General features: G+C 48.5%; 1 pseudogene; it reads left to right on the forward strand.

Annotated features, from left to right (window-relative positions):
- The window catches only part of LOC141176437 (uncharacterized), a 40,320-nt pseudogene extending 29,913 nt beyond the window's left edge, over window positions 1-10,407 (forward strand).
- Window positions 10,408-10,996: the final 589 nt, after the last annotated feature.

The following is a 10,996-nucleotide window of genomic DNA, read 5'->3' on the forward strand; positions in this document are numbered from 1 at the left end:
TAGCTCCCCCCCACTCCCAGTTCATTATTAGCTCCCCCCACACTCCCAGTTCATCATTAGCTCCACCCCACACTCCCAGTTCATTATTAGCTCCCCCCACACTCCCAGTTCATCATTAGCTCCCCCCACACTCCCAGTTCATTATTAGCTCCCCCCACACTCCCAGTTCATCATTAGCCCCCCCACTCCCAGTTCATCATTAGCCCCCCCACACTCCCAGTTCATCATTAGCTCCCCCCACACTCCCAGTTCATCATTAGCTCCCCCCACACTCCCAGTTCATCATTAGCTCCCCCCACACTCCCAGTTCATCATTAGCTCCCCCCCACACTCCCAGTTCATCATTAGCTCCCCCCCACACTCCCAGTTCATCATTAGCTCCCCCCCACACTCCCAGTTCATTATTAGCTCCCCCCACACTCCCAGTTCATTATTAGCTCCCCCCACACTCCCAGTTCATCATTAGCTCCCCCCACACTCCCAGTTCATCATTAGCTCCCCCCACACTCCCAGTTCATCATTAGCTCCCCCCACACTCCCAGTTCATCATTAGCTCCCCCCCACACTCCCAGTTCATTATTAGCTCCCCCCACACTCCCAGTTCATTATTAGCTCCCCCCACACTCCCAGTTCATTATTAGCTCCCCCCACACTCCCAGTTCATTATTAGCTCCCCCCACACTCCCAGTTCATTATTAGCTCCCCCCACACTCCCAGTTCATCATTAGCTCCCCCCACACTCCCAGTTCATCATTAGCTCCCCCACTCCCAGTTCATTATTAGCTCCCCCCACACTCCCAGTTCATCATTAGCTCCCCCCCACACTCCCAGTTCATTATTAGCTCCCCCCCACACTCCCAGTTCATTATTAGCTCCCCCCACACTCCCAGTTCATCATTAGCTCCCCCACACTCCCAGTTCATCATTAGCCCCCCCCACACTCCCAGTTCATCATTAGCTCCCCCCCACACTTCCAGTTCATTATTAGCTCCCCCCCACACTCCCAGTTCATTATTAGCTCCCCCCACACTCCCAGTTCATCATTAGCTCCCCCACACTCCCAGTTCATCATTAGCCCCCCCCACACTCCCAGTTCATCATTAGCCCCCCCCCACACTCCCAGTTCATCATTAGCTCCCCCACACTCCCAGTTCATCATTAGCTCCCCCACACTCCCAGTTCATCATTAGCTCCCCCACTCCCAGTTCATCATTAGCTCCCCCACACTCTCAGTTCATCATTAGCTCCCCCACTCCCAGTTCATCATTAGCTCCCCCACTCCCAGTTCATCATTAGCTCCCCCACACTCCCAGTTCATCATTAGCTCCCCCACTCCCAGTTCATCATTAGCTCCCCCACACTCCCAGTTCATCATTAGCTCCCCCACTCCCAGTTCATCATTAGCTCCCCCCACACTCTCAGTTCATCATTAGCTCCCCCACTCCCAGTTCATCATTAGCTCCCCCACTCCCAGTTCATCATTAGCTCCCCCACACTCCCAGTTCATCATTAGCTCCCCCCCACACTCCCAGTTCATCATTAGCCCCCCCCCACACTCCCAGTTCATCATTAGCTCCCCTCCCCACACTCCCAGTTCATCATTAGCTCCCCCCACACTCCCAGTTCATCATTAGCTCCCCCACTCCCAGTTCATTATTAGCTCCCCCCACACTCCCAGTTCATCATTAGCTCCCCCCCACACTCCCAGTTCATTATTAGCTCCCCCCCACACTCCCAGTTCATTATTAGCTCCCCCCACACTCCCAGTTCATCATTAGCTCCCCCACACTCCCAGTTCATCATTAGCCCCCCCCACACTCCCAGTTCATCATTAGCTCCCCCCCACACTCCCAGTTCATTATTAGCTCCCCCCCACACTCCCAGTTCATTATTAGCTCCCCCCACACTCCCAGTTCATCATTAGCTCCCCCACACTCCCAGTTCATCATTAGCCCCCCCCACACTCCCAGTTCATCATTAGCCCCCCCCCACACTCCCAGTTCATCATTAGCTCCCCCACACTCCCAGTTCATCATTAGCTCCCCCACTCCCAGTTCATCATTAGCTCCCCCACTCCCAGTTCATCATTAGCTCCCCCACACTCCCAGTTCATCATTAGCTCCCCCCCACACTCCCAGTTCATCATTAGCCCCCCCCCACACTCCCAGTTCATCATTAGCTCCCCCCCCACACTCCCAGTTCATCATTAGCTCCCCCACACTCCCAGTTCATCATTAGCCCCCCCACACTCCCAGTTCATCATTAGCTCCCCCCCCCACACTCCCAGTTCATCATTAGCTCCCCCACACTCCCAGTTCATCATTAGCTCCCCCCCCCACACTCCCAGTTCATCATTAGCCCCCCCCCACACTCCCAGTTCATCATTAGCTCCCCCCCCCCACACTCCCAGTTCATCATTAGCTCCCCTCCCCACACTCCCAGTTCATCATTAGCTCCCCCCCACTCCCAGGTTGTCTTCAGCGTGTCACTGAAGGGGAGGAGGGACTCCCCTGAAGCTGCACGGCCATTCAGTTTTGACAGCCATGCAGCTCCAAGGTTACCTGCGCGGAGGAGATGGCGGCAGCGGCACACAGCTGGAGCACGCAGGCACACAGTGGCGGCGGCACACGAAACCCCGGGGCCCGGTGAGCAGAAGCACAAGAGCAAGGGACTGGGCCCCTGCTCTTTACTGCTGTTCACCAGGCCCCATACAACAGTAAGGGCAGTAATGCCCTGATGGTGGCCCTGTACTTACCTAATCCATAACTCCTCCATAACAATGGGTAATAACTTTGGTTTGTGTCATTTATAAATGACCAGTGCACCTACTGCAAGTCCTTGAGTTTTTTACCCTTCGTGCCACCAAAAGGGCATTAGCTCCAGTTGGTAAGCAAGAAGGTGCGGGAGTGGCGATGATCAGCGGTAATAACTGCCCTTCTCCAGGTGCAACAATATAGCGAATTACGCAAGAAATCTTTTGTGTCTTCTCCTTTTTTTCCACAAGATGGCGAACTCAGCTGGCAACCGCGTAATTTTCAACACAGCTGACGGTCTGGTGTTCCGTTCTCACAGAGAAAGAGACACAGGAAAAAAAAAAAAAAAAGGTACGTCTGTGCATTCAGGGCAAAACCGCGAGGGGAAACCTGCCGTAATCGTCCAAAGCCTTTTAATATACCCCCCAAAAAAAAGTTACGGCAAAAGAAGAATTGAGACTTTTCCCAGCGGGAGTGGAACAATCCCGGCCATTGAAACTGGATTTGCCAAATAAAGAGACACTTCCTGATTGCAAGTATGGCAGCTGCTGACTTCAAATATGGGCAGAACTGCTCCATCTGCCTGGGCATTTACACGGATCCTGTCACCTTGAGGTGTGGGCACAACTTCTGCCGGGGATGTATCGATCGTGAGCTGGATACTCAGCAGGAGTCTGGAGTTTACACCTGTCCTGAATGCAGAAAAAGGTTTCACGAGAGACCAACGTTGCAGAGGAGCATCAACCTGTGCCACCCAACAGAGTGTCCATCCATGTCCCATGAGGGCCATGAAGCACCAGGGATATTCTGCACTTACTGCATTCATTCTCCGGTACCTGCTGTCAAATCCTGTCTGCTGTGTGAAGCCTCTCTGTGCGACAGTCATCTGAGGGTCCACAGCATGTCCCCAGAACACGTCTTATCAGAGCCCACCACTTCTTACGGAAAGAGAAAATGCTCCACACACAAGAAGATCCTTGAATACTACTGCTCCAAGGACGCCGTTTGCATCTGCGTATCTTGTATCGCGTTTGGAGAACATAAGGGACACTACGTGGAGCCCATCAATGCAGCTTTCGAAAAAAAGAGAGACAGACTAATACATTTTTTGGAAAAGTTGACTGTAAAAAAAAAGAAGACCGAGAAACGAGTCAAGAACTTGCAAAAACGAAGGGCTGACGTGCAAGAAAAAGCAGCCGGTGTGACCAAGCAGGTGAACGTGCTGTTTAGGGATATTCGGGAACAGTTGGACCTTCTGGAGAAAAGGGTCCTCAGTGAAATATCCAACTGGGAAGAGCAGGTGTCGCACACGGTCTCTAACCTGATCCAACAGCTGGAGATGAAGAAGGACGAGCTGTCCAGGAAAATGTTCGATGTTGAGGAGCTGTGCCACATGAGCGATCATGTTGAGCTGTGCCACATGAGCGATCCTGTCGCTGTCCTACAAGGACGGGCATCCATAAGAGATGACTTTTATGACCGTCAGGAGGGAGATGATGAAGACAGAGAGAGAGAAGATAAGAAGGTCCACGAGGCTGGGGATCTAGATGAAGGTCTGATCTCTGCGGCCTTACATGCCGGTCTAGCTGACATCATGACGGGAGTGAAAAGAGGGATTTACGTGTCCGAGTCTCTGGATATATTACTTGATCTAAATACGGCTGGTAATTACGTCGCAGTATCTGGGGATCTGAAATCTGTATCCTGGTCAGATCTAAATCAGTGTCGTCTCGAAACTCCAGGGAGATTTCAGTATTGTCAGGTGATGAGCACCAGGAGCTTCTCCTCGGGACGCCATTACTGGGAGGTGGAGACCAGTGAGTCAGGAGACTGGATGATTGGGGTGTGTTATCCCAGTATAGACAGGAAAGGCGTCCAGTCCTACATTGGAAATAACGGCAAGTCCTGGGGTTTATGTAAATTTAATCAGGAGTATTCGGCCATACATTCCAGCGACGTAAGCCAGATCCCTCATTACGTGTCCTCTCACAGGTTCAGGATCTATCTGGATTATGAAGCTGGGCAATTGTCCTTTTACGAGTTACAAGGGCCAATTAGACACTTGCACACCTTCTCCGCCGTTTTCTCTGAGCCCCTCTATGCTGTATTTTACGTCTGGGGTGACTGGGTAAGAATTACGAGCTAGAGCGTTTACTGGAGGTGCCCCAGAGATCTGCAGATCCTATTTATGTCAAGTGCTCGATTTCACAAATATATCAATAGTTATGTAACATGTTAGAGGCGATAAATCAATCACTGGTGCCCAGTGGCATTGCATGGGGAGGAGGTGCCACAGGGGAGGTTGCCCCAGATGCCAAATTTTATGTGGGTGCAAAATCTCTCCCTTTGGGCTAGTATAGGGCCAGAGTTAGGGCTAGGATTGGGGTTGGGGACTGGGTTAGGGCTTGGATTGGGGCTAGAGTTTGCACCAGGGCTAAGGTTAAAGGTAGGGATAAGGTTAGAGTTAGGGCAAGTGTAAGGTCTAAGGTTAGAGTTAGGGCTAGGGTTGGAGACTGGGTTAGGGCTTGTATTGGGGCTAGGGCTTGAGCCAGGGCTAAGGTTAAAGGTAGGGATAAGGTTAGAGTTTGGGCAAGTATAAGGTCTAAGGTTAGAGTTAGGGCTAGGGTTGGAGACTGGGTTAGGGCTTGGATTGGGGCTAGAGCTTGCACCAGGGCTAAGGTTAAAGGTAGGGATAAGGTTAGAGTTTGGGCAAGTATAAGGTCTAAGGTTAGAGTTAGGGTTAAGGTTGGAGACTGGGTTAGGGCTTGGATTGGGGCTAGAGTTTACACCAGGGCTAAGGTTAAAGGTAGGGATAAGGTTAGAGTTTGGGCAAGTGTAAGGTCTAAGGTTAGAGTTAGGGCTAGGGTTGGAGACTGGGTTAGGGCTTGGATTGGGGCTAGAGTTTGCACCAGGGCTAAGGTTAAAGGTAAGGATAAGGTTAGAGTTAGGGCAAGTGTAAGGTCTATGGTTAGAGTTAGGGCTAGGGTTGGAGACTGGGTTAGGGCTTGGATTGGGGCTAGAGTTTGCACCAGGGCTAAGGTTAAAGGTAGGGATAAGGTTAGAGTTTGGGCAAGTGTAAGGTCTATGGTTAGAGTTAGGGCTAGGGTTGGAGACTGGGTTAGGGCTTGTATTGGGGTTAGGGCTTGAGCCAGGGCTAAGGTTAAAGGTAGGGATAAGGTTAGAGTTTGGGCAAGTGTAAGGTCTAAGGTTAGAGTTAGGGCTAGGGTTGGAGACTGGGTTAGGGCTTATATTGGGGCTAGGGCTTGAGCCAGGGCTAAGGCTAAGATTAGAGTTAGGGCTAGGGTTGGAAACTGGGTTAGGGCTTGGATTGGGGCTAGAGTTTGCACCAGGGCTAAGGTTAAAGGTAGGGATAAGGTTAGAGTTTGGGCAAGTGTAAGGTCTAAGGTTAGAGTTAGGGCTAGGGTTGGAGACTGGGTTAGGGCTTGGATTGGGGCTAGAGTTTGCACCAGGGCTAAGGTTAAAGGTAGGGATAAGGTTAGAGTTTGGGCAAGTGTAAGGTCTAAGGTTAGAGTTAGGGCTAGGGTTGGAGACTGGGTTAGGGCTTGGATTGGGGCTAGAGTTTGCACCAGGGCTAAGGTTAAAGGTAGGGATAAGGTTAGAGTTAGGGCAAGTGTAAGGTCTATGGTTAGAGTTAGGGCTAGGGTTGGAGACTGGGTTAGGGCTTGGATTGGGGCTAGAGTTTGCACCAGGGCTAAGGTTAAAGGTAGGGATAAGGTTAGAGTTAGGGCAAGTGTAAGGTCTAAGGTTAGAGTTAGGGCTAGGGTTGGAGACTGGGTTAGGGCTTGTATTGGGGCTAGGGCTTGAGCCAGGGCTAAGGTTAAAGGTAGGGATAAGGTTAGAGTTAGGGCAAGTGTAAGGTCTAAGGTTAGAGTTGGGCTAGGGTTGGAGACTGGGTTAGGGCTTGGATTGTGGCTAGAGTTTGCACCAGGGCTAAGGTTAAAGGTAGGGATAAGGTTAGAGTTTGGGCAAGTGTAAGGTCTATGGTTAGAGTTAGGGCTAGGGTTGGAGACTGGGTTAGGGCTTGTATTGGGGCTAGGGCTTGAGCCAGGGCTAAGGTTAAAGGTAGGGATAAGGTTAGAGTTTGGGCAAGTGTAAGGTCTAAGGTTAGAGTTAGGGCTAGGGTTGGAGACTGGGTTAGGGCTTGGATTGGGGCTAGAGTTTGCACCAGGGCTAAGGTTAAAGGTAGGGATAAGGTTAGAGTTTGGGCAAGTGTAAGGTCTAAGGTTAGAGTTAGGGCTAGGGTTGGAGACTGGGTTAGGGCTTGGATTGGGGCTAGAGTTTGCACCAGGGCTAAGGTTAAAGGTAGGGATAAGGTTAGAGTTTGGGCAAGTGTAAGGTCTAAGGTTAGAGTTAGGGCTAGGGTTGGAGACTGAGTTAGGGCTTGGATTGGGGCTAGAGCTTGAGCCAGGGCTAGGGCTATGATTAGAGTTAGGGCTAGGGTTATGGTAATAATAAAATAGTTACATAACATTTTTTAATAGAAAATAAAAAGTAAAAATAAATTCTAACAATATTTAATATTTTTATTTTTAACATTTGATGTCGGATTTCAGCAGAAAAAAAAACTATAGGGCCAAGGGGCAAACTATAATTCCAACAGTATTTTCTTAAAATATAATATATGTATTTTTAGGACAAGGCGTTCAATACTGGACTGATGGAATGGACTCAGGGAACGCTAACGGTCCAGGTTAAGGTGCATAAAATACTTGCCTAGCCCAGGTACTTGCCTACCCACGCTATGCCACTGCTGGTGCCACCATCAGGTAACAGAATACATATCCAGTATGGCCTCCTGCATCAATATAGGAGTCAATGGATTGATGATTTCACGTCTTGGTACCACTATTGAATAGGAAGTGGCCGAAAAGGCCTCCTACATCGAGGATGGACTGACTTCATCACTTGGAGCCACCATCAAATAGCAGGATACAAATCCAATATGGTCTCCGGTATAGATATAAGAGGGGATGAATTAAGTCGTCACCGAGTGATCTTGGTAGGGGCTCAGGACATGTGAACTTGTTCTAAACAGAAAGTTATTACCAATTATTAATTTCTCGTAAGTGGAGAGGAAAGTAGGAAGCTTCCATGGCCATAAGGGCCTGTGTCATGTATCTTCACGTTTGTACGTGGCCTCGAAATGCCAACATGGTCCTGACACTGCCATTGGGTCGACTGGTGGTGGGCGCCATGCTTCTACCTCCTCCAGTCCTCCATGATAAGTACTGGACGCTCTTCATATAACCAGTCTGTTTGGTGGTGTTGTGAACCTGTGGCCGGTGGTGGGATCCATTCTTCTACCCCCTCCAGTCCTCCATGATAAGTACTGGACGCTCTTCATATAACCAGTCTGTTTGGTGGTGTTGTGAACCTGTGGCCGGTGGTGGGATCCATTCTTCTACCCCCTCCAGTTCTCCATAATAAGAACTGGACGCTCTTCATATAACCAGTCTGTTCAGTGGTGGTGTGAACCCGAGGCCGGTGGTGGGCGCCATGCTTCTACCCCCTCCAGTCCTCCATGATAAGTACTGGACGCTCTTCATATAACCAGTCTGTTCGGTGGTGTTGTGAACCCGTGGTCAGTGGTGGGATCTATTCTTCTACCCCCTCCAGTTCTCCATGATAAGTACTGGACGCTCTTTATATAACCAGTCTGTTCGGTGGTGTTGTGAACCCGCGGCCGGTGGTGGGATCCATTCTTCTACCCCCTCCAGTTCTCCATAATAAGTACTGGACGCTCTTCATATAACCAGTCTGTTCAGTGGTGGTGTGAACCCGAGGCAGGTGGTGGGATTCATTCTTCTTCCCCCTCCAGTTCTCCATAATAAGTACTGGACGCTCTTCATATAACCAGTCTGTTCAGTGGTGGTGTGAACCTGCGGCCGTTGGTGGGATCCATTCTTCTACCCCCTCCAGTTCTCCATGATAAGTACTGGACGCTCTTCATATAACCAGTCTGTTCAGTGGTGGTGTGAACCTGAGGCCGGTGGTGGGCGCCATGCTTCTACCCCCTCCAGTCCTCCATGATAAGTACTGGACGCTCTTCATATAACCAGTCTGTTCGGTGGTGTTGTGAACCCGTGGCCGGTGGTGGGATCCATTCTTCTACCCCCTCCAGTTCTCCATGATAAGTACTGGACGCTCTTCATATAACCAGTCTGTTCAGTGGTGTTGTGAACCCGCGACCGGTGGTGGGATCCATTCTTCTACCCCCTCGAGTTCTCCATGATAAGTACTGGACGCTCTTCATATAACCAGTCTGTTCGGTGGTGTTGTGAACCTGTGGCCGGTGGTGGGATCCATTCTTCTACCCCCTCCAGTCCTCCATGATAAGAACTGGACGCTCTTCATATAACCAGTCTGTTTGGTGGTGTTGTGAACCTGTGGCCGGTGGTGGGATCCATTCTTCTACCCCCTCGAGTTCTCCATGATAAGTACTGGACGCTCTTCATATAACCAGTCTGTTCGGTGGTGTTGTGAACCCGCGGCCGGTGGTGGCATCCATTCTTCTACCCCCTCGAGTTCTCCATGATAAGTACTGGACTCTCTTCATATAACCAGTCTGTTTGGTGGTGTTGTGAGCCGCTGTCCTGTCTGCACCACTCTGTGGGGGGAGTACCTCTGTAGATTTGGGGATGTCACTGACTTGACCTTAGTCTTCTTCATATTTAGGCTGCACATCTGGTTTTACTGCTTTTTTATGCTCTTCATATCGTTTATATCTAACTGTACACTTTAGTCTTAAAGGGAAAGGGTCATCAGAAAATGTTCTATACTTTTAAATCAGGTTTTTGTATTAAACGTATTTATTTTTTCACAGTTTTGGAAACATTTTTTTTTCCGTATCACAATCTTTATTAACCCCTTTAAAAAAAAATTGCAATTTTGTCACTGTATTATGCTATATTTTTATAGCATTCATTTTTCTCAGTTTAAGTAATGAGGAAGAAACTTGGAATGTTGTAAAAAGTTTATCTTTTTTCTCTCTTTAGAGTTTACAGATCAGATTAATTCATTTCATATTTTATTAGACCTGATTTTTACCAATGCACCGATACTATATATGTTTATTTCCTTTATTTTTTTAAAGGGGGAACAGAAGGGAAGATTTGAATTTTTATATATTTTTTTTTTTCTTTAAAGTTTTATAGTTTGGAAAAACTTTTTTTCTTGACTTTTTCCAATATTTTTTTTAGTCCACTGATTGCTTATACTATGTACTGCAATACTATAGTGAATGGTGGATCCGGAGTTATCGCTTGTGCATAGAGCTGGTACCAGTCATTACAATCCTGTCTGTGGTGATAAGTAGTCTGCTGAAAACTCTTCCTGCAAGTATGAGAATAAAATATTAAAATTACTAATATTTTTTTTTTTTTTTAAAGATCTAGAGAAAAACATTGGCAAAAATATAAGTGACAAAAAAACTGATTTTAAAAATCATTTTCTGATGATGGCTTCCCGTTAAGGAGATTCATCACTCGTGGCCTCATTGTACAAGAGATCGATGCCGTGTCAGTAAACTCGTGATATCAATACGACAGATTTCCGTCTTTTGTGCTTTATTGTGGCCGATGTCTTGTGATAAGAGGGAAAGTTTCTGTAGACGAGAGGTTACACGAGAAAATAATTTAAAGGGTCATATCCATCTTAGCAAGTTCTCAATTCTTCAGAGGACACTTACTGATCGCTCAGGGTCTGACGACCCTCACCGATCCCGGGAAAATGGAACAGTGGCTACGAACGCACGGACCCCGCTCCATTCTATTTCAGAGCCCATTTACTATCAGTATTCGGTCAGTATTTTTTCTCAGGAGTTGGAGCCAAAACCAGGTGAGGAACAATCAGAGAAAAGGTGGAATAGAAACAAGACACCAATTCTGCATTTATCACCCACTCCTGAGAACAAATACTGACCGAATACTGATCGAATACTGATAGTGGGGCCGTGGCCTAAGAAGAAAAAAACCAAGGAGGGACTGGAGGTGTCACCGGGAGGGAAAATGGAGAGACCGAGAGGAACCAGGAAAAAATCGGGTGGATGAAAGAAAAGGCCTGGAGGTGAGGAAACCATGGAAAGAAGATCAAGAGGTGGTGACCATAAGAGGAGGTCGAGGGTAAGAAAGGAGGGTGATGGAGGAGGAAACGGAGGACGGGACTGCAAGTAATGAGGGAGTGATGGGAAGGAGGAGAGGGGTCTGGTCCTAGAGGATAGAGGA

This window comes from Phyllobates terribilis, unplaced genomic scaffold (genome assembly GCF_046119375.1).
Source record: "Phyllobates terribilis strain yellow unplaced genomic scaffold, ASM4611937v1 Scaffold_25__1_contigs__length_18738178, whole genome shotgun sequence".
In the NCBI taxonomy this organism is placed as follows: Eukaryota; Metazoa; Chordata; class Amphibia; order Anura; family Dendrobatidae; genus Phyllobates; species Phyllobates terribilis.